This window comes from Protopterus annectens, chromosome 11.part0, assembly GCF_019279795.1.
Source record: "Protopterus annectens isolate FY-2018-M chromosome 11.part0, PAN1.0, whole genome shotgun sequence".
NCBI classification, from domain to species: domain Eukaryota; kingdom Metazoa; phylum Chordata; order Ceratodontiformes; family Protopteridae; genus Protopterus; species Protopterus annectens.
The window spans coordinates 833,667,169-833,693,159 of record NC_056745.1 but is presented as its reverse complement, the minus strand read 5'-3'; the positions used below and the strand labels follow the sequence as shown (position 1 = coordinate 833,693,159).

General features: G+C 42.7%; 1 protein-coding gene across 6 annotated transcripts in view; it reads right to left on the bottom strand.

Annotated features, from left to right (window-relative positions):
- Window positions 1–25,991, bottom strand: part of DENND2A (DENN domain containing 2A) — a 2,268,767-nt gene that overhangs the window by 829,813 nt on the left and 1,412,963 nt on the right. The gene's annotated exons all lie outside the window — the stretch shown is intronic.

Here is a 25,991-nt window from a genome sequence, read left to right as displayed (position 1 = left end):
ATAGTTAGGGAGGGTGTTGGGGGCATAGCCCCCCACCTAGTTGGCTTTTACCAAATAATGTAAAACAAAACCAAACATAAAAAGTACAGTTTTGTACCTACCATAAATGTAGATGTTCGAGTGTTCACACTGCTGCAGTCATTACACTAGGGTTATCCTGCTGTCAGGCGGTCCCGCAGTCGGCCTGAGTTCCAAAGTCTTGGCCTGGAGTTGGTTGCTGTCGCTTCTTCCCTGACGTCAGTGCGCCAGGGGTATATAAGATGCATCCGACGCCATTTTCTTCAGTTTTTCTTGCCCCAGATGTTAGGTGCCCCCAAGTAGGTAGGCAATACATATTGCTAATCAAAAATATACAATAAAAACAATACCTTCAGTTACCAGCAAATACACCCCAAAGGTTGTATAGGATAGAAAGGTATAGATAAGTCCAGCTAGTTCAGAGGGGTTTGGAGGGAGGGTAACCTGGACTGCAGCAGTGTGAACACTCGAACATCTAAATTTACGGTAGGTACAAAACTGTACTATGTTCATCGTGTTACACTGCTGCAGTCATTACACTTGGGTAGAATCCCAAAGCTGAGGTTGGGTGGCTGGTCTTTAAAGAGTTAGGATAGGCTATGAGGCCCTGCAGAACTGCAGTGGCAAATCCTGCTCTGGATTTAGAGTAAAGAGGCAGGTGGTAATGCTTGGTAAAGGTGTGCACTGAACTCCAAGTTGCAGCCTCCAAAATTTCCTTGGTAGGTACTCCTCTGAGAAAGGCTGTTGAAGTGGCTGTTGCCCTGGTGGAATGTGGCCTAATGTTATTTGGGACTGATTTTCCATGCTGTGTGTAGCAGCACCGAATACAGTGTCCCATCCATTTGGATATAGTCTGCTTTGAGATAGCCTTGCCCTGTGATCCTGCAGCATATGCTACAAATAGTTGCTCAGTTTTCCTGAAAGCTTTTGTTTTGTCCAAGCAGAAGTTTCTCCCCTTTATTCTGGGGGTTTGGATAAAAAGTTGGCAAATGGATGGTTTGGTTAAGAGCCATACTAGATACCACCTTTGGCATAAAGGTAGAGTTTGTCCTTAAAGATACCCTGTCCTGATGAAAAATTATAAGAGGTTCCACTGCCATTAATGCCTGTAGCTCTGAGACTCTTCATGCTGAAGTAACTGCCAGGAGCAGAGCTGTTTTCCATGATAAAAATTTTAGATTGGCTGTATTGGCTGGCTCAAAAGGTGGTAGGGTCAGTTTTTCCAAAACGAAATTGAGGTCCCAAGTTGGTGTTGGTGCTCTCCGGGGCGGTCTTATGTTTTTAGCCCCTCTGAGGTACTGCTTTAGCAAGGGATTAGAAAATAAAGGAGGATCCGTGTTGTAATGTGCTGAAATGGCAGAGGTGTGGATCTTAATTGATGAGAAGGATAGGCCTCTGTCCAGCATCTCAGTTAAGTATTGTAAAATCTGAGGAATGTTTGGAACAAGAGGGTCAAGGCTTTGAGCCTGGCTCCAGGTGCAGAATCTCTTCCATTTTTCTGAGTAAGCTTTCCTGGTGCTAGGCCTCCTGGCCTCCAAAATGACATCCATAAAGTACAGTTTTGTACCTACCATAAATGTAGATGTTCGAGGGCTTATGCTGCTGCAGTCATCACACTTGGGTTATCCTGCCGTCAGGCGGTCCCACAGTCGGCCAGAATTCCAAAGCCTTGGTCCGGCGTCAGTTGTCGTCGCTTCTTCCCTGACGTCAGTGCGGCAGGGGTATAAAAGAGGCAGCCGATGCCATTTTCTTCAGTTTTTCTTGCCCCAGATGTCAGTTGCCCCAGATGTCAGTTGCCCCAATCTAATAAGGCAAAATAAGTGGCTTGCAAACCATACCTTAGAGAAAAACAATAGTGGTAGTTGTAAGCAAATACACCATATAGACATGCATCCAGAAGGTTGATGTACCTATAGATAAAAGAAACCCCTGTTAGGAAGTGGGGATGGAGGGAGGGTAACCTGGACTGCAGCAGCATAAGCCCTCGAACATCTACATTTATGGTAGGTACAAAACTGTACTATGTTCATCGTGCTATGCTGCTGCAGTCATCACACTTGGGTTGAGTCCCAAAGCTATGGTTGGGTGGTAGGAACTAAACTGGGTTAGGCGCAGCTAAGATACCCTGCAGAACTGCAGTGGCAAAGCCAGCCCTGGTCTTTGAGTATAGTGGAAGGTGGTAATGTTTGGTGAAGGTGTGCACTGAACTCCAGGTGGCTGCCTCCAGAATGTCCTTTGTTAGGACTCCTCGGAGGAAGGCTGCTGAGGTTGCTGTAGCCCTGGTAGAATGAGACCTAATATTAGCAGGCACTGGTTTCCCATGGTGAGAGTAGCAGAAGCGGATACAGTGTGCTATCCATTTGGAGATGGTCTGTTTGGAAATAGGCTTTCCCTCTGAACCTGCTGCATATGATACAAATAGTTGGTCAGATTTTCTGAAGGCGTTTGTCCTGTCCAAATAGTAACGCAACTGTCTGTGAATGTCCAAAGAGTGAAGGAGTCTTTCCCCTTTATTCTGAGGGTTTGGATAAAAGGTGGGCAATGGTCTGATTGAGAGCCACACTGGAAACTACCTTTGGCAGGAAGGAGGGGTTGGTTCGTAAAGACACTGATGGAAAATGAGGAAAGGTTCCACTGCCATAAGCGCCTGTAGTTCTGAGACCCTGCATGCTGAGGTGATAGCCAGCAGCAGAGCTGTTTTCCATGAAAGGTATTGTAGATCCACTGAAAAGGCTGGTTCGAAAGGAGGTAGTGTTAGTTTTTCTAGCACAAAATTTAGATCCCAAGATGGAGTTGGTGGTTTTCTGGGGGGTCTTATATTTTTTGCTCCTCTGAGAAACTGCCTTAGTAAAGGGTGAGAGAAAATGGAAGTATCTGTATCATATTGAGCTGAAATTGCTGAAGCATGGATCTTTATAGATGAGAAAGAGAGTCCTTTGTGTAGCATCTCAGATAAATATTGGAGTATTTGTGGAATGTTTGGGATGCCAGGATCTAGACCTCTGGCCTGGTTCCATGCACAAAATCGTTTCCATTTGTCTGAGTAAGTTTTTCTGGTACTGGGCCTTCTGACCTCCAGGATGACATTCAGGACGTCCTTTGAGAGGATTGTTGATTGATAGTTTAAGGTATCTTCCATGCAGCTAGGTTTAAGGTCCTGAGTTGACTGTGAAGGATCTGAGAGTTTTGTTGAGTTAAGAGCTTGGGGAATTGAGGTAAGATCCATGGAGGACTGTGAGTCAGGTTTCGTAGCAGTGGGTACCAGTGCTGACGTGGACAGTCCAGAGCAATGAGGATCATATGTGGTCTGTCTGATCTGACTTTTAGTAGTACCTTGGCCAGTAGAGGCAGAGGGGGAAAGGCGTAGACTGACAATGCTGCTCAACTGAATGACAGGGCATCCACTTTCCAGGCCAGGGGATGATAAGTCCTTGTGCAAAATTTTTGTAGCTGGCAATTGCTGGTTGAGGCAAACAGATCTATGTCTGGTGGTCCCCATCTTTGAATTATCATTGAGAATACTTGTGGGTGTAGTCTCCACTCGTGGGGATCTGTTAAATTTCTGCTTAATTCATCTGCCGATATGTTTTTCTTTCCTGGCAGGAATTGTGCTTGCAATTGTACTTGGTAAGTTAATGCTGTGTTCCACAAGGTCATTGCCTGTCTGCATAATGGGTAGGAGTGCGTTCCTCCTTGTTTGTTTATGTACCACATTACTGTGGTGTTGTCTGTCCTTATTAGAAGTTGCCCTGGATGCAAGAGGTCCTTGAAGGCTGTTAGTGCATTTTGTACGGCTAGCATCTCCTTTTGATTGATGTGCAGATGCCTTAGGTTTGTAGGCCATTTGCCCTGTATGCATTGTCCTGCCATATGTGCACCCCAGGCATAGTCTGATGAATCTGTTGTCAAGGTTTACTTTGCTGGAGGTAAAACACAGGGGAGACCCTTGTTTGCTTGGCATGCTTGTGCCCACCATAGGAACTCTTTTTGAAGGCAGGGAATGAGAGGTATTCTTGCTTCTAGGCTGTGTCTGTGCTGGGACCATACACTTTTTAGGTGCCATTGTAGTTTTCTCATATGCAGCTTTGCATATGCAATCAGTTGAATGCAGGATGCCATGTACCCCAATGCCTGCAGGAATTTCCTTGCAGTGAGCCGGGTAAAGGTTGCCATCTTTTTGAAGTATTGAACCAGTTGTTTTTGCTTGTCTGGCGTGAGGTAAGCCATCTGGGCCATTGTATTCAAGCTGGCACCCAGGAAAATTATTTCTTGTGAGGGTATTAGTTTTGACTTCTTTTTGTTTACTGTGTACCCCAGGCAACTTAGCAATCTTGTTACAAATGCCAGATGCAGTAGTAGGATGTCTTTGCTGTCCGCTTGGATCAGGCAGTCGTCCAGATATGGATAAATTTGTATCCCTCGTTGTCTGCAATATGCAATTACTGATGCCAGGCATTTCGTGAATACTCTGGGCGCAGTAGATAAGCCAAAGGGCAATGCAGAGAATTGATAGTGCGTTGAACCTGCCAAAAATCTGAGGTATCTTCTGCAATCTTGTCTGATAGGGATATGCAGGTATGCCTCTTGGAGGTCCAACGTTACCAGCCAAGACTCCTTGCCCAGCATGGGAAGAAGCTGCTGTAGTGTGAGCATTTTGAATTTGGGTATCTCCAGGTAAATGTTTAGAATTGAAAGGTCTAAGATGGGTCTCCAGGCTCTGTCCTTTCTTGGTACTAGAAATAGTCTTGAGTAAAAACCTTGGCCTTGCTCTGTGGAAGGTACCTTTTGAATTGCTTTCATGTCCATGAGAGCTGTAACTTGTCTTTGTGCCTCTGTCCATTGGTTTGTTGGCAGATTTGGCATGCCTCTCATCCGTGGTAAAGTGTGAAAGTGAAATCTGTAGCCTCGGGTAATAATATCCAGAACCCATTTGTCCTTTGTTATAATGTGCCAGTTTTGTGTAAAAAGAGCCAGTTTTCCTCCTATAGGTGCTGCCTGGGCAATTTTGCTTGGCAGGCGAAGAGGAAAGTCATTGAGTTTGCTTCCTGAAGGGTTTAGATCTGTCGTCTCCCCCTCTTTGAGTTGTTGCTTGCCATTGTCTAGGCCTGAAGGTACCTTGTGCCTGGCCTCTGCCCCTAGGGTGTCTGTACCTGCCCCTTTGGGGTCTGTCTGAAGCAGGAAAGGACCAGTTCTTTGATGGCCAGTTTCTGCTGAAGCGAGGAGGTTGTACCTGTAAAAAATCTTTAACTGTTTGCATTGATTTTGCCTTTTCTTCCATTTTCTTTAAAACCTCCTCTGCTTTGACACCAAATAACACATCCTTTTGCAGTGGAGCATCCAGTAGCTTTGCTTTGACATGTTCTGGTAAAGTTTGCTCTTTTAGCCAAGCATGTCTACGTATCACAGACCCTGTAACAGCTGCTCTACATGAGGCCTCCAAAGAATCAAAACCACATTGTAGGGTATGTTTTCCCACCTGTTCTGCTGCATGCAACAAATCTTGTATTTCTTTGTAATCTGGCTGATCTGTTTGAGGGATCATTTTCTGTTTTAACAGAGTAAGCAGGTACTGCTGGTATTTAATCATGTGGAATTGGCAGTTTAATGCTCTCATGGCCAAAGTGGCAGAAGTGTACACCTTTTTTCCCAATCTTTCTAATGCCCTGGAGTCTCTTTCAGCAGGTAGTGGATTCTTAGCTGTAGAGGCCTTAACCCCTTTGGGACCCTGGGAAATGGTTTCTCGGTCTGCTGGAGGGCTTTTATACAAAAACATGTGAGAGTCAGGAACTCGATAGTATCTGTCTGGCTTAGCTGGTGCTGGTGGTAAGGAATCTGGATTTAGACAAGATTCGTTATAAACATCATCCAGAATGTCTAAAACTGGAGGGATAGCTAGGGGTCTATGTTGAGGAAGAAGAAGAAACTCACGGAGTCTTTTCTTGGAATCAGAATAATCTTGGCCTTCCCAGTGGAAATGCTCTCTCATGGTGTGCAGGGTTTCCCCAAAAGAAAAGTCCTCAGGAGGAGAAACAGAGGGGATAGACTCTTCAGCATCTGAGTCTTCGTAGGAAGGGTAGGGGTAATCCTGTTCTCAGAGTCTGCTGAGGAAATGGATTCCTGGTCAGAAGGAGGGAATTCTTCCTCCAGTCTAGGCCTTTTGTCAGGAGGGGGTTGTGAACCTCTGATAAGGGTGATCAGGTCCTCCGCCATTTTGAGCATCTGTTTTTTAGGCATAGGGGCCTGCGAGGTAGTCTGTGGACCCAGTTTTTTAACCTTGGTCATCGCTTTAAGCTTCGCATAGGACTTTACCGAGATGGTCGTCAGTTTAAATACACCTTCGGAAGCCGAAGGCCTGTCCCTAGTATCCGGCTCGCCGGCCGGGCTGGCATCCGCGTGTTGAGGAGGATCGGCTCCAGAGGCCCGGTAGTCTCTGTCTGAGAGGTAGTCATAAATTCTAAATCCGCGATAGTCAGGGGCTGTGTAGGCGCCTCACCGAGTACCGGGGATCCGGCGGCAAGCCTAACTGAGACCTCGGTATCTGGTCTAGGCCTAGGCTGCCTGTCTTTGTCCTTGCGTTTTTTGAACATAGCTGAAGTCGGTTGCTCCGACGACATAATATAATTGAATCTTCTACCAATATAATGTTGGGCGGTATCAGCCCGACGCTTGATAGTGCGTTTATTGAACCTAGCTCAAAACCGACAACCAGAGACGTCGTGGTCTGGGCCTAGGCAAGGAATACAATAGGAATTAAAATCCTTATGAGGTATTTGCTTCCCACAAGAAATACAATTATTAACTTTGTCTGACATCGGTCTGAGGCAAGAAAAGTTTCCCCAACGGGGTACTTAGCTTTATAGAAGACTTCGGCTGAAATTCTGTTCAGAAATCTCAGGAGCTGGCCAACCGGCACTTGCGAACTGCTTCTGCTTCAGGCACCGCGCGGCAAGAAAGACTGAAGAAAATGGCATTGGCTGCCTCTTTTATACCCCTGCCGCACTGATGTCAGGGAAGAAGCGACGACAACCAACGCCAGACCAAAGCTTTGGAATTCTGGCCGACCGCGGGACCGCCTGACGGCAGGATAACCCAAGTGTGATGACTGAAGCAGCATAGCACGATGAACATCAGCTTTAGAGAGAGGTGTTGTCTGATTGACTAATGTATCTGCCATGCAGCCAGGTTTAGGGTTTTGAGCTGACCGTGCAGGATCTGATTGTTTTGTTGAGTCAGAAGGTGTGGAATTTGAGGCAAAATCCATGGTGGGCCTTGAGCCAAGTTCCTTAAGATGGGGTACCAGTGCTGGCGTGGCCAGTCTGGAGCAATCAGGATCATCTGTGGTTTTTCTTGTCTGGCTTTTAGGAGTACCTTTGAAAGGAGAGGCAGTGGCAGGAAGGCATAAACTTTTAGGTTTTTCCAGCTGAACAGAAAAGCATCCACTTTCCATGCTTGTTTGTGATAAGTCTTTGTGCAGAATTTTTGTAGTTGGCAATTCAGTGGGGAGGCAAAAAGATCTATGTTTGGGCAGCCCCACTTTTGCATTACCATGGTGAAGATTTGTGGATTCAATTTCCATTCGTGAGGGTCCATGATATTTCTGCTTAGATCGTCTGCCAGAGTATTTTTCTTTCCTGGCAGGAATTGTGCTTGCAGGTGAACTTGATACATTAGAGCTGTGTTCCACAAATTCGTGGCTTGCCTGCATAGGGGATAAGAATGAGTGCCCCCTTGCTTGTTTATGTACCACATTACTGTGGTGTTGTCTGTCTTTAGTAGTAATTGTCCTGGATGTAGAAGGTCCTTGAAAGCTGTTAGGGCATTTTAAACAGCCAACATCTCTTTTTGATTGATGTGAAGATGCATCTGGTCTGTGGTCCAATTGCCCTGAATGCATTTTCCTGCCATGTGTGCTCCCCAGGCGTAATCCGAAGCATCTGTTGTTAAGAGTTTGCCTGGCTGTGGGTTGGGTAAAAGGCTGACCCTTGTTTAGGTGACATGCCTGTGCCCACCATCGAAACTCCTGTTGTAGGCAGGGAATCATTGGTATTACTGCTTCTAAACTGTGAGAGTGTTGAGTCCAAATACTTTTCAGGTACCATTGTAATTTCCTCATATGCAGTCTGGCATATGGTATTAGTAGTATGCAGGATGCCATGAATCCCAGGGCCTGCAGAATTTTTCCTGCAGGGAGATGGGACTTTCTTGCCAGCAACTGAAAATATTGATTTAGTTGAACTTGTTTGTCTGGCGTGAGGTAAGCCATCTGGGCCGTTGTATTTAAGCTGGCACCCAGGAATATAATCTGTTGCGAGGGCACTAGTTTTGACTTCTTTTCGTTTACTGTGTACCCTAGACAAATTATCAACCTTTTTACAAATGCCAGATGCTGTAGAAGAATGCCCTTTGTCTCTGCTTGAATGAGGCAGTCGTCCAGATATGGATATATTTGAATTCCTTTTTGTCTGCAAAATGCAATTACTGGTGCCAGGCACTTTGTGAAGACCCTGGACGCAGTAGATAAGCCAAAGGGCAGTGCACAGAATTGGTAGTGCATTGTACCAGCTTTGAATCTGAGGTATCTTCTGCAATTTTGTCTGATAGGGACATGCAGGTATGCCTCTTTGAGGTCCAGAGTAACAAGCCAAGCCTTCTTGCCCAGCATGGGTAGAAGCTGCTGTAATGTCAACATTTTGAATTTCGGAATATCCAGGTAAGTATTCAGAATTGAAAGGTCTAGTATGGGCCTCCAGGCCTTATCCTTTCTGGGGACCAGGAAGAGTCTTGAGTAAAATCCTTGTCCTTGTTCCTGTTGTGGTGTTTTTTGAATAGCTCTCATGTCTATGAGGGCTGAAATTTGTTTTTGTGCCTCTGCCCATTGATTTTGTGGCAGGTCTGACATTCCTTTTAGCCTTGGTAAAGTATGAAAGTGGAATCTGTAAACTTGAGACACAATATTCAGGACACATTTGTCTTGGGTGATTATTTGCCAGTTTTGAGAAAAAAGTGCTAGTTTTCCCCCTAAGGGGGCTTCCAAAAGGGACGTGCTTGGCGTACGAAGGGGAAAGTCATTGTGACTGTTTCCTGTAAGGTTGAGACTTGTCCTCACCACCTTTTGGGGTTGAGGTGCCCCACTGTCATTGTCTGCTTGAGCCTTGGGGTTGAGATCTGCCTCTTGGGCGTGTGTATCTGCCTCTCTGTGGCCTGTCTGACACTGGAAAAGACCAATTCTTTGTTGGCCAATTTCTGCTAAACCGGTGGCTGTACCTGTAAGAAATCCTTGACTGTTTGCATAGATTTAGCTTTATCCTCCATTTTCTTTAACACCTCTTCTGCCTTAACACCAAACAAAGTATCATGCTGTAAAGGAGCATCCAATAATTTTGCCTTAACATGATCAGGTAAACATTGTTCTTTTAACCAAGCATGTCTTCGAATTACAGAACCTGTAACTTTGGCTCTACAAGAGGCTTCCAAAGAATCAAAACCACATTGCAGAGTATGTTTTCCCACCTGTTCAACTGCATGCAATAAATCCTGCATTTCTTTACAATCAGGAGCTTCTGTGCTTGCAAGCATTTTCTGTTTTAACTGAGCCATTAAATATTGTTGGTACTTAAGCATGTGAAACTGGCAATTTAAAGCTCTTACTGCTAAAGTTGCAGAAGTGTATACTTTCTTCCCCCATTTATCCAAAGCTCTGGAATTTCTGTCAGAGGGTACTGGATTTTTTGCAATGGAAGCCTTAACCCCTTTTGGACCCTGAGAAATAGTTTCTGGATCAGCAGAAGGGTTTTTGTAAAGAAACTTGTGAGAGACAGGGACTCTATAATACCTATCTGGCTTGGCTGGAGCAGTGGGCAAAGAGTCAGGAGATAAACTGGATTCGGAGAACACATCATCCACAATATCTAGCACAGGCGGAATAGCCAGGGGCCTGTGTTGAGGCAATAAGAGGAAATCCCTGAGCCTTTTCTTGGATTCTGAGTAATCTTGGCTTTCCTAATGAAAATGCTCCCTCATAGTATGTAAAGTTTCCCCAAAAGAATAATCCTCAGGAGGAGAGATTGAAGGGATAGATTATTCTGCATCAGAGTCCTCATAGGGGGGTAGAGAGTATCCCTGGTCTGAAGAGGAATCAGAGGAAATGGAAACCTGATCAGAGGAGTCATAGTCTGTATCCTGCCTAGGCCTTTTCTCATGAGGGGGATGGGAACCCCTGATTAGAGTGATGAGGTCTTCGGTCATTTTAAGCATCTGTTTCTTAGGCATGGAGGACTGTCCAGGAGAATGCTGTACTTGTTTCTTTGTCTTTAATGGTACCTTTGTCTTGGCTGTTGTTTTAATGGTAAGTTGTGAAGGTCTGAAAACACCCTCAGAAGCTGATGCCTGCTCAGCGGCTCCGGACCCATCTGAGGGATTAGTTTCCATAGGCCCAATACCTTGAGTTTCCAGAGGCCTAGATGTCTCCACGTGGGAGTCGGAAGCGGCCTGTGGCTCTGAGGTAGCGGGTGTCAGGGGCTGCGAAAGTGCCTCACTGAGAACCGGCGAACTGGCGACTGGTCTAGAAGAGGTTTCGTCATCGGTTTTGGACCTCGGATGCCTGTCTTTATCCTTGTCTTTGCGTTTTTTCGGTATTGAGGTCGTCAGCTGATCCGATGGCATCGTATAATTGAACCTTCGGCCAAAGTAGTGCAAAGCAAATTCAAAACATCTTTTTATAGTGCGTTTGTTAAATCTAGCACAAAACCGACAACTAGTGACGTCGTGATCAGAGCCTAGGCATGGAATACAGTAAGAGTGGAAGTCCTTATGAGGTATTTGCTTCCCACAAGAAATACAATTATTAACTTTTTCTGACATCGGTCTGAGGCAAGAAAAAAGTTTCCCCAATGGGGTACTTAGCTTTATTGAAGACTTCGGATCTGAAATTCGACTTCGAAAATCTCAGGAGTCGGCCAACCGGCACTTGCAAACTGCTTCTGCTTCAGGCACCGCGCAGCAAGAAAGACTGAAGAAAATGGCGTCGGATGCATCTTATATACCCCTGGCGCACTGATGTCAGGGAACAAGTGACAGCAACCGATGTCGGACCAAGACTTTGGAACTCAGGCCGACTGCGGGACCGCCTGACGGCAGGATAACCCAAGTGTAATGACTGCAGCAGTGTAACACGATGAACATCCAAATTAACTGGGGGGCTATGCCCCCACACCCCCCTCCCACACACACACACACACACACACTAACTATATATACTAACACCAGGATCGCACTACAGTGGGGAAAAGGGCATATACCTTTGGCTTGCCTTAGAGTACTACTTGTCAGTGAAATGAGTTTCAGGTGAAATGAGTTTTAGGTGATTTGGTCTCAGTGAAATGGGTGTCAGTGAAATGGTCTTTAGGTGAAGTGATACGAATCCACACACACACACACACACACACACACACACACACACACACACACACACATATATATATATATATGGATTCACTTTAGAAGCTCGAATTCCCAAAAACCCAAACTTCATATGGTCGAGAACATAAGTTCGATTTTTGGAAACTCGAACTCCTAAAATGAAACGTAAAAAAAAAAAAAGTCAAACATTGCTTTTGTAGGGGGGCTATGCCCCCTTGCACCCCTCCCTACTTAAATATACCAACTCTGAGATCGTGCTACAGTGGGGAAAAGGGAAATCTCCCATTTCGCTGTATGAAAAAAATGGGAGATTTCCCGTTTCCTGTCAACATCGCAAAAAAAATGAAAACGTTACTTACACACAGAGTGTACAGGGGTCCTTGCCTCTGTGTGTAAGTAATGTTTTAAGCTAAGTAAAGTGTTATTTTTTAACACTTTACACATTCAAGTTACTGAAAGCTCGGGCATATGGTCTCGACCATATGCAATTTAAGCTTTCAGTAATTCGAGCATGTAAAGTGCTCCCATATATATATATAATTATCACGTAGACAATAACCCACTGAATACGGAAGAAGTAATCAGAGACCTGGGGACTCAAGTCGATAGTGACCTCTCCTTTGACAACCATGTTGCCAAAGTGGTCAGAAAGACATTCTACCTTGCCCATCTCATCATGAAGGGATTCTCATCCAGATCAAAGGAGGTCATTGTACCTCTATATTCCTCCCTTGTCAGGCCCATGATTGAATATAATGCTCCATTTGGGATGTATCTCACCCGGCACATGCAACAACTGGAAAGACCCCAGAAGTACCTCACCAAGAGGATCATAGGTCTCAAACATGTGCCTTATCCAGCTAGATTAAAGAAACTCCAGCTCTATTCAGTAGCATACCGCCTGCTCAGAGGTGATTTGTGCTAACATACAGGGCCATGTCCAACCAGGAATTGATGGACATGCTCCATCTCAAAAATCCAAATCCACCAGAACGCTTGAGCTAAAGATTTCAACCTCTGCACAAATATGAATAGGACATGCTGGAGGGATAGATTCATAACACAGAGGTTACCCATACTCTGGAACAAAATCCCAGTTCATGTGAGACAGAGCCCTTCATTGGCACTGTTCAAGAAAAATCTCGATGCATGGATGGGAGATCGCAAGTTTACCCCGCGAGTCACCTCAGTGTCACTACTAGACAGAGGTATAGTTTACTAAATAATGGGGTCCCACATGTGTCACTACTAGAGAGGCAACTATATAATACGGGTGGCGGAAGCCACATCACTGTTGGCTAGGCTTATAAATGTCCCCGGCAGATAGCCTAGTACACTACTATGAAACTATATATATATATATATATATATATATATATATATATATATATGTATAGATATAGATATATATATATATGTGTATATATATATATATATATATATATATATATATATATATATATATATATATTTATGGGTCCCAGCAACTTTTTCGAACAGTACTTTGCTCACAGTTAGACGTTGCATGTTCGATTCTCAGTTAGAGCGTCTTCTGTGTGTCGACGTGCATGAATGGGCGTTCCTTCGTTGAAGGTTGTGCGTTAGGCCCAGCAAGCCAGCACGTAAAAATCTACTGCCAATCATTAGCGGACCAGAGTTCTGCTGTGGCGACCCCTAACCGGGAAAAGCCGAAAGACAGACAGACTTTGCTCAACATCTCTTTAATCAACAAAATTTGGTAGTCTAAACAGATGGTCGACAAGGGTGTGAGATCAACAATCCCAAGGTAGGGAATATACCCTTTTCCCCAGGGATAGCGCAATCTCGGATTTAGAATATATCATTAGCAGTGGTGTGGGGGGCACAGACACCCGCATGAGGTTGGTGCAGGATGGCTTGCCCCCCTGCAAAAAAAAGATGCTTTCTTTGTGTTTTTTTTTTAAGTTTTGCAAGCACTGGGATTATTTTTTGGCACGTGCATAGTAGTGTGTCGATTTGCATAATGTTGATCAATTTGTTTCAACATTATGCAAGTCGACATAAACTGTATTCAATTTAAGTAGATCCACATATATCTATATTTCTCTCTCTCTCTCTCTATATATATATATATATATATATATATATATATATATATATGTATATATATATATATATATATATATCTATATATATATCTAGTATACTTTCACATTGAATTACATACTAGTAACATCCCTAGTATAGTCCTTTCTACATGGACTGTGAGTGTATAATTTTATGTCTCTTACAATGACTTTTCACATTATGTTACTCAAGAATATGTAGTTCCCTTATTTATAAAAAGATAAATGTAAGCATGAAAATATGCATAACAAGTGATGTGTACTGGTAAATATCTCCAGTGCAGTGCATTCCATATGAATAATCTTTGTGTAATTTTGTTTCCCACAAAAGTACAGTTTTGTACCTACCATAAATGTAGATGTTCGAGTGTTCACACTGCTGCAGTCATCACACTTGGGTTATCTGCCGTCAGGCGGTCCCACAGTCGGCCTGAGTTCCAAAGTCTTGGTCCGGCGTCGGTTGCTGTCACTTCTTCCCTGATGTCAGTGCGACAGGGGTATAAAAGAGGCAGCTGTGCCATTTTCTTCAGTTTTTCTTGCCCCAGATGTCAGGTGCCCCCAAATAGGAAGGCAATACATAATCCTAAGTAAATTACATAAGTAGAAAACAATAGCTACAGCTGTAAGCAAATACACCATATAGAAATAAATCTTAGAGATTGTATAAACAGGGAGCTATAAATAAAACCCAGGTAAGAAGAGGGGAAGGTGGGAGGGTAACCTGGACTGCAGAAGTGTGAACACTTGAACATCTGCATTTATGGTAGGTACAAAACTGTACTATGTTCATCGTGTTACACTGCTGCAATCATCACACTTGGGTTGAATCCCAAAGCTAAGGCTGGGTGGTTGGTACTAAACAGGGTTTGGAGAAGCTAGTAGGCCCTGCAAAACTGCAGTGGCAAAGCCAGCTCTGGTTTTTGAGTATAGAGGTAAGTGGTAGTGCTTGGTGAAGGTGTGCACTGAACTCCAAGTTGCAGCTTCCAAAATATACTTGGTTGGTACCCTCTGAGGAAGGCTGCTGATGTTGCTGTAGCCCAGGTGGAATGAGGCCTAATGTTACCAGGTACAGGTTTCCCATGGTGTGTGTAGCAGAAACAGATACAATGTCTTATCCATTTTGAAATGGTCTGTTTTTATATAGGCTTTCCTTGAGAACCTGCAGCATAGGATACAAAGAGCTGATCAGATTTTCTGAAAACCTTTGTTTTATCCAAGTAGAAACATAATTGCCTGTGAATGTCCAAAGAGTGTAGGAGCCTTTCCCCTTTATTCTGGGGGTTTGGATAAAAGGTGGGTAAATGAATGGTTTGGTTTAGAGCCACACTGGATACTACCTTTGGCATAAAGGAAGGGTTAGTTCGTAAAGAGACTCTGTCTTGATGAAAAATGATGAAAGGCTCCACTGCCATTAGGGCCTCTAGCTCTGAGACCCTTCGTGCTGAAGTTATTGCTATTTGTTATTTCCATGATAAAAATTGTAAATCAGCTGAAAAAGATGGCTCGAAGGGCGGTAGTGTAAGTTTTTCCAAAACAAAATTGAGGTCCCAAGTTGGTGTTGGTGCTCTTCGGGGCGGTCTTATGTTCTTAGCCCTTCTGAGGTACTGTCTTAATAATGGATGTGAAAAAGTTGGAGGATCCGTGTTGTAATGAGCTGAAATAGCTGAAGCATGGATCTTTATAGATGAAAAGGAAAGGCCTTTGTGCAACATCTCAGTTAAATATTGCAGAATCTGAGGAATATTTGGGGACAAGAGGATTTTGGCCTTTAGCCTGGTTCCAGGCGCAGAATCTTTTCCATTTGTCTGAGTAGGCTTTCCTGGTGCTGGGTCTCCTGGCCTCCAGAATGACATCCATAACAGCTGTAGAAAGAAGTGTTGACTGGTTGTTTAGATAATCTGCCATGCAGCCAGATTTAAAGTCTTGAGCTGGCTGTATAGAATCTGATTGTTTTGCTGAGTCAGCAGGTGAGGAATTTGAGGTAAAATCCATGGTGGGCCTTGAGCCATGTTCCTTAATATTGGATACCTGTGTTGGCGTGGCCAGTCTGGAACAATGAGTATCATTTGTGGCCTCTCTAATCTGGCTTTTAGCAGCACCTTTGCCAGAAGAGGCAGTGGAGGAAAGGCATACACTGTTAGTGTTTTCCAACTGAATGAGAAGGCGTCCACTTTCCAAGCTAGTGTGTGGTATGTCCTTGTGCAAAACTTTCACAGCTGGTAGTTTTGGGGGGAGGCAAACAGATCTATGTCTGGGCTCCCCCATTTTTGAGTTATCATTGTGAATACTTGTGGGTCTAGTTTCCACTCGTGAGGATCCATGATATTTCTGCTTAGTTTGTCTGCCAATGTATTTTTCTTTCCTGGCAGGAATTGTGCTTGTAGTTGAACTTGGTAGGTTAGTGCTGTGTTCCACAAGGTCATTGCCTGCCTGCATAGGGGGTAAGAATGTGTGCCCCCTTGTTTGTTTATGTACCACATCACTGTGGTGTTGTCCATCTTTATTAGAAGTTGTCCTGGATGTAAGAGGTCCTTGAAAGCTGTTAAGGCATTTTGTACAGCTAGCATCTCTTTTTGATTGATGTGGAGATGCATTTGATGTGCAGACCATTTGCCCTGAATACACTGTCCTGCCATGTGTGCTCCCCAGGCGTAATCCAATGCATCTGTTGTCATTGTCTGCCTGGCTGTGGGCAAGGTGAAAGGCTGACCCTTGTTGAGGTGACATGCCTGAGCCCACCATAGAAACTCCTGTTGAAGGCAGGGAATTAGTGGTATTATTGTTTCCAAACTGTGGCTGTGTTGAGTCCATATGCTTTTCAGGTACCATTGTAATTTCCTCATATGCAGTTTGGCATATGGTATTAGTAGTATGCAAGATGCCATGAATCCCAAGGCCTGCAGAATTTTTCTTGCAGGGAGTTGGGTCTTTGTTGCCATCATTTTGAAGTATTGAGTCAGTTGTCCTTGCTTGTCTGGCGTGAGATAAGCCAGCTGGGCCGTTGTATTTAAGCTGGCACCAGTAATATTATGTCTTGTGAGGGCACTAGATTTTGACTTCTTTTCGTTTACTGTGTACCCTAGGCAACTTAGTATGTTTTTTACAAACGCCAGATGTTTTAAAAGAATGTCCTTGCTGTCTGCTTGAATAAGGCAGTTGTCCAGGTATGGATATATTTGGATTCCTCTTTGTCTGCAGTATGCAATTACTGGTGCCAGGCATTTTGTGAAGACCCTGTGTGCAGTAGATAAGCCAAAGGGCAGTGCAGAATATTGGTAATGAGTTATACCTGCTATAAATCAGAGGTATCTTCTGCAATTTTGTCTGATAGGGACATGCAGGTATGCCTTCCTGAGGTCCAACGTTACTAGCCAAGCCTTCTTGCCCAGCATGGGAAGAAGTTGCTGTAGTGTGAGCATCTTGAATTTGGTTACTTCCAGGTATGTGTTTAGAATTGAAAGGTCCAGAATGGGTCTCCAGGCTCTGTCCTTTCGGGGAACCAGAAATAGTCTTGAGTAAAATCCTTGTCCTTGCTCCTGTGTAGGAACCTGTTGAATGGCTCTCATGTCCATGAGTGCTGTAATTTGTCTTTGAGCCTCTGCCTGTTGATTTGATGGCAGGTTTGGCATTCCTTTTATCCTTGGTAAAGTGTGAAAGTGGAACCAGTATCCTTGAGTTACAATATTTAGGACCCATTTGTCTTTTGTGATGATGTGCCAATTGTCTGCAAAAAGTGCAAGTTTTCCTCCCAAGGGAGCTGCCAAGAGTGATTTGCTTGGCAGTCTGAGGGGTAAGTCATTGTGAATGTCTTCTGATAGTTTGAGACCTGTCTTCTCCTCCTTTCTGGGTTGTGGCACCCCATTGTCGTGGCTTGTAAGAGCCTTGTGGCTGACCTCTGCCCCTTGGGCATCAGTATTTGCCCCTCTGAGGTCTGTCAGAAGTTGGAAAGGACCAGCTTTTGGTTGGCCAATTTCTGCTGAAAGGAGGGGGTTGGACCTGTAAAAAATCCTTGACCGTCTGCATAGATTTTGCCTTATCCTCCATTTTCTTTAAAACCTCTTCTGCTTTCACACCAAATAAAACATCCTGCTGTAAGGGTGCATCCAATAAATTTGCTTTAACATGATCAGGTAAAGTTTGTTCTTTTAACCAAGCATGCCTACGAATGACACACCCTGTTACAGCTGCTCTGCAAGAAGCTTCCAATGAATCAAATCCACATTGCAAAGTATGTTTTCCCACTTGTTCTGCTGCATGCAACAAATCTTGCATTTCCTTGTAATCAGGCTGCTCTGTATGTGTGCTCATTTTTTGTTTTAATTGAGACATCAAATATTGTTGATATTTCAGCATGTGAAATTGGCAATTTAAGGCCCTCATAGCTAGAGTACCTGAGGTATATACTTTCTTTCCCCATCTGTCTAGTGCTCTAGAATCTCTTTCAGACGGTACAGGATTTTTAGCAATAGAGGCCTTAACCCCTTTGGGACCCTGGGAAATGGTTTCTGGGTCAGCAACAGGGCTTTTACATAGGAATTTATGTGAGTCAGGGACTCTGTAGTATCTGTCTGGTTTGTCTGGTGCAGGGGGTAATGAATCTGGGTTAAGGCTAGATTCTGAATAAACATCATCCACAATGTCTAACACAGGTGGAATAGCAAGGGGTCTGTGCTGGGGTAGTAAGAGGAACTCTCGGAGCCTTTTCTTAGAATCAGAGTAATCCCGGCCTTCCCAATGGAAATGTTCCCTCATGGTATGTAAAGTTTCCCCAAAAGAGTAGTCTTCTGAGGGAGATGCTGAAGGAATAGACTCTTCAGCATCAGAGTCTTCATAAGGGGGAAAAGAGTACTCCTGTTCCTCAGAAGAATCTGAGGCAATGGAAACCTGGTCAGAGGAAGCATAGCCCTCCTCCTGTCTAGGCCTTTTGTCAGGTGGGGGATGGGAACCCCTGATTAGGGTAATTAAGTCTTCGGCCATCTTAAGCATCTGTTTCTTAGGCATGGGGCCTTGCACTGGAGACTGCTGTACAGGTTTCCTTACTTTTAATGGAGTTTTCAGTTTTGCAAAGGATTTAATAGTAAGTGTAGTCGGTCTGAAGACACCTTCAGCAACTGACGGCCTTTCAACCGCACCGGAATCCCCATCATCCATGGAGTCGGAAGGGCCTAAAGATAAAGGCTCTGGAGGCCCTGCAATCTCCGTTTGGGAGTCGGATGCAGGCTGGGGTTCTAAATCAGCGGTCGTCTGGGGCTGCGTAGGCGCCTCACTGAAAACCGGAGAACCGGCGACTGGCCTAGCAGAGGCCTCGGTGTCTGGTTTGGGTCTCAGCTGCCTGTCCTTATCTTTACGCTTTTTATGCGTCCCGGTCGTCGGTTGCTCCGACGGCATGGTATAATTAAATTTTCTACCAAAATAATGTCGGGCGAAATCAAACCGACGTTTAATAGTTCGTTTGTTAAACCTAGCACAAAACCAACAACCTGTGATGTCGTGGTCTGGGCCTAGGCAAGGGATACAATAAGAATGAAAATCCTTATGTGGTATTTGCTTCCCACAAGAAATGCAATTATTAACTTTTTCTGACATCGGACTGAGGCAAGAAAAGGTTCCCCAATGGGGTACTTAGCTTTATTGAAGACTTCGGTCTGAAATTCGGTTTGAAAATCTCAGGAGTCGGCCGACCAGCACTTGCGAACTGCTTCTGCTTCGGGCACCGCGCGGCAAGAAAGACTGGAGAAAATGGCGGTGGCTGCCTCTTTTATACCCCTGTCGCACTGACGTCAGGGAAGAAGCGACAGCAACCGACACCAGACCAAGACTTTGGAACTCGGGCCGACTGCGGGACTGCCTGATGGCAGATAACCCAAGTGTGATGACTGCAGCAGTGTAACACGATGAACATCTGTCCTTTCACATGTTTGCACTAATTAGTAAATTACTTGATTAAAGATGGTAAATTCAGTCAATATGTTGACACCATAAGGAGCTGTGGGTGTTAAATGGAACCATGCTATAAAATGTTACAGGCTTGAATGACTTAATATATTTGAATTGCTTCCTTTATGAAGAATACTTGAAGGTGTGTGGCAGTCTGTTCCAGTGTTTGCTTGTACAATCCAAAAAATGTGAGTCACTAATTTTATTATTATTTTTTTTGTTTTGTTTTCTGGTAAGTTTACATCTTGACCAATTGATGTTTGAAGTTCAAGTCAGGAATGCTCAATATTATGGTATCAAGTAATGACAAGGTGTTGGGAGGGCTAACACATAATGGCTGCTCCCAGACCCATCATGTCTGGGCCTACTCAGCACTGCAGGGTAACGTTCAGTGATTTAAAAGCTCATTTACATTTCCCTTACTTTTCTTAAAATAAACCAACTGGTTAACCATTGCTGTATCAGTGTCCTCTATTAATACATATACATTTAACTCAGATACCATAATACATGTACATTCCTCTATATTTCAGCAGGGTGCATTGATACATTTTAGCACAATTAACACAAGCAGAGCTCACAAATACATTTTCAGCCAAGCATCTGTACAAATCTGCTTGATATATAAACAATATATAATTATTTATAGTTTCAGGTAGCTGTGCCAACACAAGTCTTACATCCACTACCCTACTTCGCCCTAGCATGGTTGGCAGTACCTACTATTGTCACAAGGGCTTCCAGCTCAGCATCCTCTGGAACCTCATTCTTGGTTAAAAGTTTTTTATTTTTACTTTTAACAAACAAAATATGACAACACACCATACCACTACAGAACTATATTTAAGAAAACACTTTCACCTGAGCATCATCAGGTCCATCTAATAGTACTTTACACTTTGATCACTGAAAATACCTGCTTTTACAAGGGTCTATATTAGATCACCGAACACTTAAAAAAAGCAAACGGTGATTGATCGAAGTTATGTAAGCGAAAGTTTAAAATATCGAAGCAACAGAAACCCGAATTTTTTCCTAGGGAAAGAATTCGGTTGTCCGTTTCTGTTGCTTCGGTATTTTCAGTGCTGTGGTAGAAAGTTACGGGTCGGGTTCAGGTAAGTGTGCGATTGTGTGGATGTGAGTGTTAGGGCGGGTTAGGTGAGATAGGGTTAAGGCGCAGGTTAGGTATGTGTGCGATTGTGTGGACATGAGGGTTCGGGCGGGTTAGGTGAGTTAGGGTTAGGGAGCGGGTGAGGTGAGTGTGCGATAGTGATGGACCTTAGGGTTAGGGTTTGGGTTAAGGTAAGTGGATAGTTAGTGGTGTGTGTATAGTTTAGTGTAGGGTTAGGTGTCAGATTTTAGGTGTATGTGTGTGGATTGCTGTTTGTTTGGTGTGCTTGTGTTGTGTGTATGTGTTTTGGAGCAGCGATTTTTTTCCCTAGGAAAAAAAATCACTGTTCTGACAGTTCGAGATTGTAAGCTTTCGCTTACATAGGGTCAATTAATCACTGTTCACTTTTTTAAGCGTTCGGTGATCTAATATAGACCCCTTTTACAAGGCTATCATCAAACGTCATTGCCTGTTTTGTAAAACATGTAATATGGGAGATAGTGTCTGTCTCAGTGGGGATCATATTCTTGGAGCCAATTATGAAAGCTTTATTACAGAACTTTTTCCAGTCTGACTTGTCCTTATCAATGCCTGTATCAGATGTAAGAGAGGCTGTGCACACTTTTATGGAGCTCATATCTCCTGAAATACATTAAGAAAGGATAATCTTCTCTTGTATAACCACAAAGGTGTACAGTGCCTGCTTATAAGAGGCTCATATTCACGATTAATGTGATCAGTCCCCATTCTTCTTCCTCATGATGAAGACAGACCTTTTTATATGCAGGGGAGATAGTCACTGAAAGCTACACTAGGATACTCCCATTTTTGAACAATACATGCATCCAGATAAATAGCTTGCAGTGGAAACAAATCACAGTGTTCATTTTTTACAGAGCTCATGGATAAGCACAAGCAGGGGGAAAATGCAAGCAAAGTTTGAGACCACAGAACCTTTTGTATAGACCTTCTGTGCCCATGGAAGAAAACTATTCCAAGTGGTCAACTGTAGAGCATAAGACTTTAATAAAAATAAGAATCTCAGATCTTCTTTGAGTATTGGCAAATTGTACCTATGGTGTAAAGAATATAGCAGTGTGGAGTGGTGCCCTGGGATAATAATTTTCATTGTACTGCAGACTACAGAAATTGTGTTAAATGCAGGCCAAATGGCAACAGTATGTATACCTGGTTACTGTGGGTAGATGCAGTGAGAGGGAAAATGTTCCGGGTCTCAGAGTATGATTATGTGGTGCTTCAGTCCACCATATTTGTGAAGATTATTTCATTGTCCCCTTTCTTCCTCCCTTTTTATCTTACAGATGAGTATATAACTGTCTCTAATTAACTACTGTACTGATTAAGTTATGCCCTTAAGTGCAGGTGAGGAAATTGATATTGGCATTCTATGTTGGTCTAATTCCCTGATGAGGGTAAGTAGCCAAATGATACACTTGGTGGTAGGGTATGTACATTGGGATCCAGCTCAGTGTGATAAAAAGCAAAGTGCTTTTACATAATATCTGTTGAATGTTTTTATATCACTTTTCATGGGTTCTAGTCCAGGATATGTGCCTATGACCATGGTCAGGAATACTTTGTTTCCTCACAGTCACACCTCAGAGATGAACACAGAACATTTATTTATTTGATACTGCTTACTGGGGGGGGGGGGAGATTATCTTTTACTGAAAACCAGTTGAAATATATTACTGTGGTTATTTCATTTTCCTTAATATCAGTCTAAAAGGCGTATACAAAAGCAGGCTTTCTTTTTGATATGGCTTGACAGAGGAGCAGTATATCTTATGTGTCAACCTGATGAAAAGCATTACTGTGGGAAAGAAAGTGTCTTTTTAATGTAGTTTTTTGGGAGGCCAATATGTATATCAATGGGTAGCTGGTTGAAAGACATTACTGTGGTTATTAATTCCCTTACCTTCCTCAAAACTAGACATTTGAAGTACATGCAGACAGTATTTATTTCTTCTGAATCTGGATTTTTTTCCTCTGGAATTATGATCCCCTCCCCAATTTAGACATGAAGTAAAGTATATTACATGAAGATAAAGTTGTGTATTTCTAAGTGCATGATATATTACTTTGTGAAATGTGTTACAATATTTCATATGATTAAAGAGTTTTTGGTCCTACATTGCTAGGTACTACCAGGAACTTTTTATATAGGCCATTTGGTTGATTTGTTTTAATTATTTTTTCACTGAATCACGACTAAAAAGTTGTAGATAACTGACATGACTATAATTTGTTATAAAGGTTACTGTGGCATAAAAAAACTTATGGTCTTTTATAAACATTTTCTGAAGATACATGATTTCCATCTAAAGTAAAGCATCTATGAAGTTTATATAAAGCTTTGCTGTCTTCCTCCTACATTCTAATCGCATGGGATAGTGTGTAATCATACAACCAGCACAGTTTCTGTGGCAAACTGTTTTAGCCCTTCTGCTTAACTTAGTGGCTGCTTCTCACTCCTGCTTTCTTTTGACTTTGTGCAGCTAATGCATGTTAATAAATTATTACAAAATGTATGAAAAGTATTCTTCTAAATGAAGTCAGGAAAACTATTACCTTTATAGCATAGAACCTTCTGGAAGCAATCATGAGTGACATACCTCATAATATGTGGTATCTGAAAGGTAGGTCTCTGCTATGATCTTTTTTTGGTTGAGTTTAGTGGAGACAGCCCATCCTAACACTGACATGACACTTGATTCTGATAAGCAATAGACTCTGTATATGACTGAGAGGTGCCAACTGCCAATTCCTCTTTGCTATAGACCTGGTAACAGTCTGTATTTAAATAAAACCAGTATTTGCTTGCCTTCTCTTCCTACCACTAGGGAGAAGTAGTTTGTTAGAGGAGAGCTGGTAACTTTGCAGAACATAACAGGTAACCAAAAGAAGCTACTTTGCTTGTTTGTTCATCTTAGTAGGTTATGGTAACCTTTTTGCCTGCCCTGTGCTGCTGCCTACTATTTTAACTTAGATATACTGCCAACACTTTTTTGGTGCTGTTGTCAAAATATTCAGGTAGGTGACTAATCCTGATCTTGTCATGAATTCTTTGTAGAAGTGGTATACTTATGGAACAATAAAAGAAACAGTCAAAGGTAGACAGGTGGTGGGTACTAAGGTTGACGATTGTGCCCTTAACTCATCTTTTAATAATAAATTACAGACAATAAAGTCCACTTTTCTGAAAAGGAGACTGACAAAAGTCTTACTAACTTGCTCCAAGGTTTTATGACCTCAGAATTAGTTATGTCAATTGGGGGAGGGATCAGAAGGTAAAGCCCTTTGCACAAAGTGTGGGGAGCATTTTCCTCGGAAAACAAAATATTTGTCAGTTGCCCAAAGCTCTCAAAATAGAGAAGTTGAGGACATAAACCATATTCTAGTAGAAGAGTGTACACCATGACTAATGAAAGCATGGAGGGGGTGAGCATTAAGGACTGGAAACAGCTTCAGGAAATGGGAGTCACTGTGGGGAGGGGAGCACCGGTTATTCCTTCAATTAGGGATCCATTTCACCTAAGGCTGGCCCTGGGTGATGGGGAATTTGAAGAGTTTATGTGTGAAGGATAACTGAATTAGAAATAAATTATGCTTGAACTGCAGCTAATGAAGACACATCAATGATGTGTTCCAAAACTAAGGGCAGAAAGCAGCAAACACTACAGACTCTGCTGTAAACCATTTTCATCTTTTGTTGTAAGGGAGATGTAGTTCCAGTTTGAAGATATGTTCTGTACATGAGGAGAGGCCGAAGGAATGGACCAGATGTAGAAATTCTAGTGAAGAATGCCCCAACTCATTACTTCCCAGTTTCATGTTGTTTTTGATGTGCAAATCATATGTTTCAACTGACTGTGAAATACATATCCAAGAAATCTGGATGAGATAATGTTACCAATAACAACAAGCTCAGTGATGTTTATTTCACTGGTGGTTAAATCATCATCTACTGTTTGCATTACAGGTATGTTTGGATTATGGTGTATCAGTTATATATGTGGGATAGAATAGCATCAGATTACTTTCTGAAGTAATAACACACAAACCCATGTAGTGGAATCGGTTCTGTAGGGTTAGGGTATGAAAGCTGAAGTATAGTTTGGCATTAAGTGGTTGAAGTGAGTAATATGCCAAGGCAATAGTGGAATCATAGTATATAACTTAGAATCTTCAGAATGACTTTTTCAATGAAATAACTGAGACCTTGGGGCACACCAACTTTTACTGAAGAAAAGCTTTCCATTCTATTGGACAGCTGGTGAATAACTCAGTATATGGAATGAACCATCTAGCGGCAATCATTGTTAAAACTTAAGACTATTCATGACCAGTATCAGACTCCTTGGATACGTCAAGAAGAATAATACCTACGAATACACCTTTGTCAAACAGGCAGCAAAGGGATTCTAAAAGGTCAAAGGTTGTGGCGAAAACTGTTCAATGCAACCTAAATCCATTAGTGTGCTACATATTAACTTGCAGATTGTTGCTACTTTACACTGTTATCCAACATTCTGTAAAATATGAGGAGAGAGATGGGCAAGTGGTCTGTGGTTACTCAGTGCAACAGATGACACTCCTTTATGCAGAGGAAAGAGCTTACTTCCAGTATGACTGCACCCATTCTTTAATAGTCCACCAATGAGAATGGTCATGGGGAAGGAAATTGTACTAGTAGCAGTCTTTAGGAATTCTGTGGGAAGACTGTCAGTGACTACAGATACTGGCTTTAGTTTCTTCAGGTATTTAATTAATTACCTGATTAATTGAAACTGTATGGAGGGTGAACATATTATGGAGTGGACTAGCAGGTTTGCTGAAATCAGTTTTGTGATTTATGACTGAAAAACAAATCATGAATGCAATGTGCAAATTCTGGGATAGCTCACTATCAGTAAGACTAGGGAAGGAAACACGAGTCTGAGAATTCCTTGAATAAAAGAGCTGATAGACTAATTTTCAAAAAATTGTGGGCTATTTGTAAGCATTACTTGCTGACTTTGATAGTGCCTTTGCTGATAGGAATAGCATATTTCACTGGATTACATGCTTCCTTGAATCTGAATTTCCCACAGCTCTGGTTTTATATAAGTAACCTATAGGCGGCCCTTACTGGGCATTATCTTATGAACAGACTATGTAATCCAGGGTCAGTCTGTATATCTAATTCTTTACTGACAAAGTTGTTTTGTTTGTATTCACTTCTACTAGGAAATTACTACTGAATTTGTATGACATATTACTTCTGTAGTCTTCAGCCCAGATCATGGTGGAAAACAGAGCCAAGCCTACACATTCACAAAGTAACTTTACAAAGATAATTTCATACTCAGTTGAGAAACAACTTCTCCCTATCTCTCATG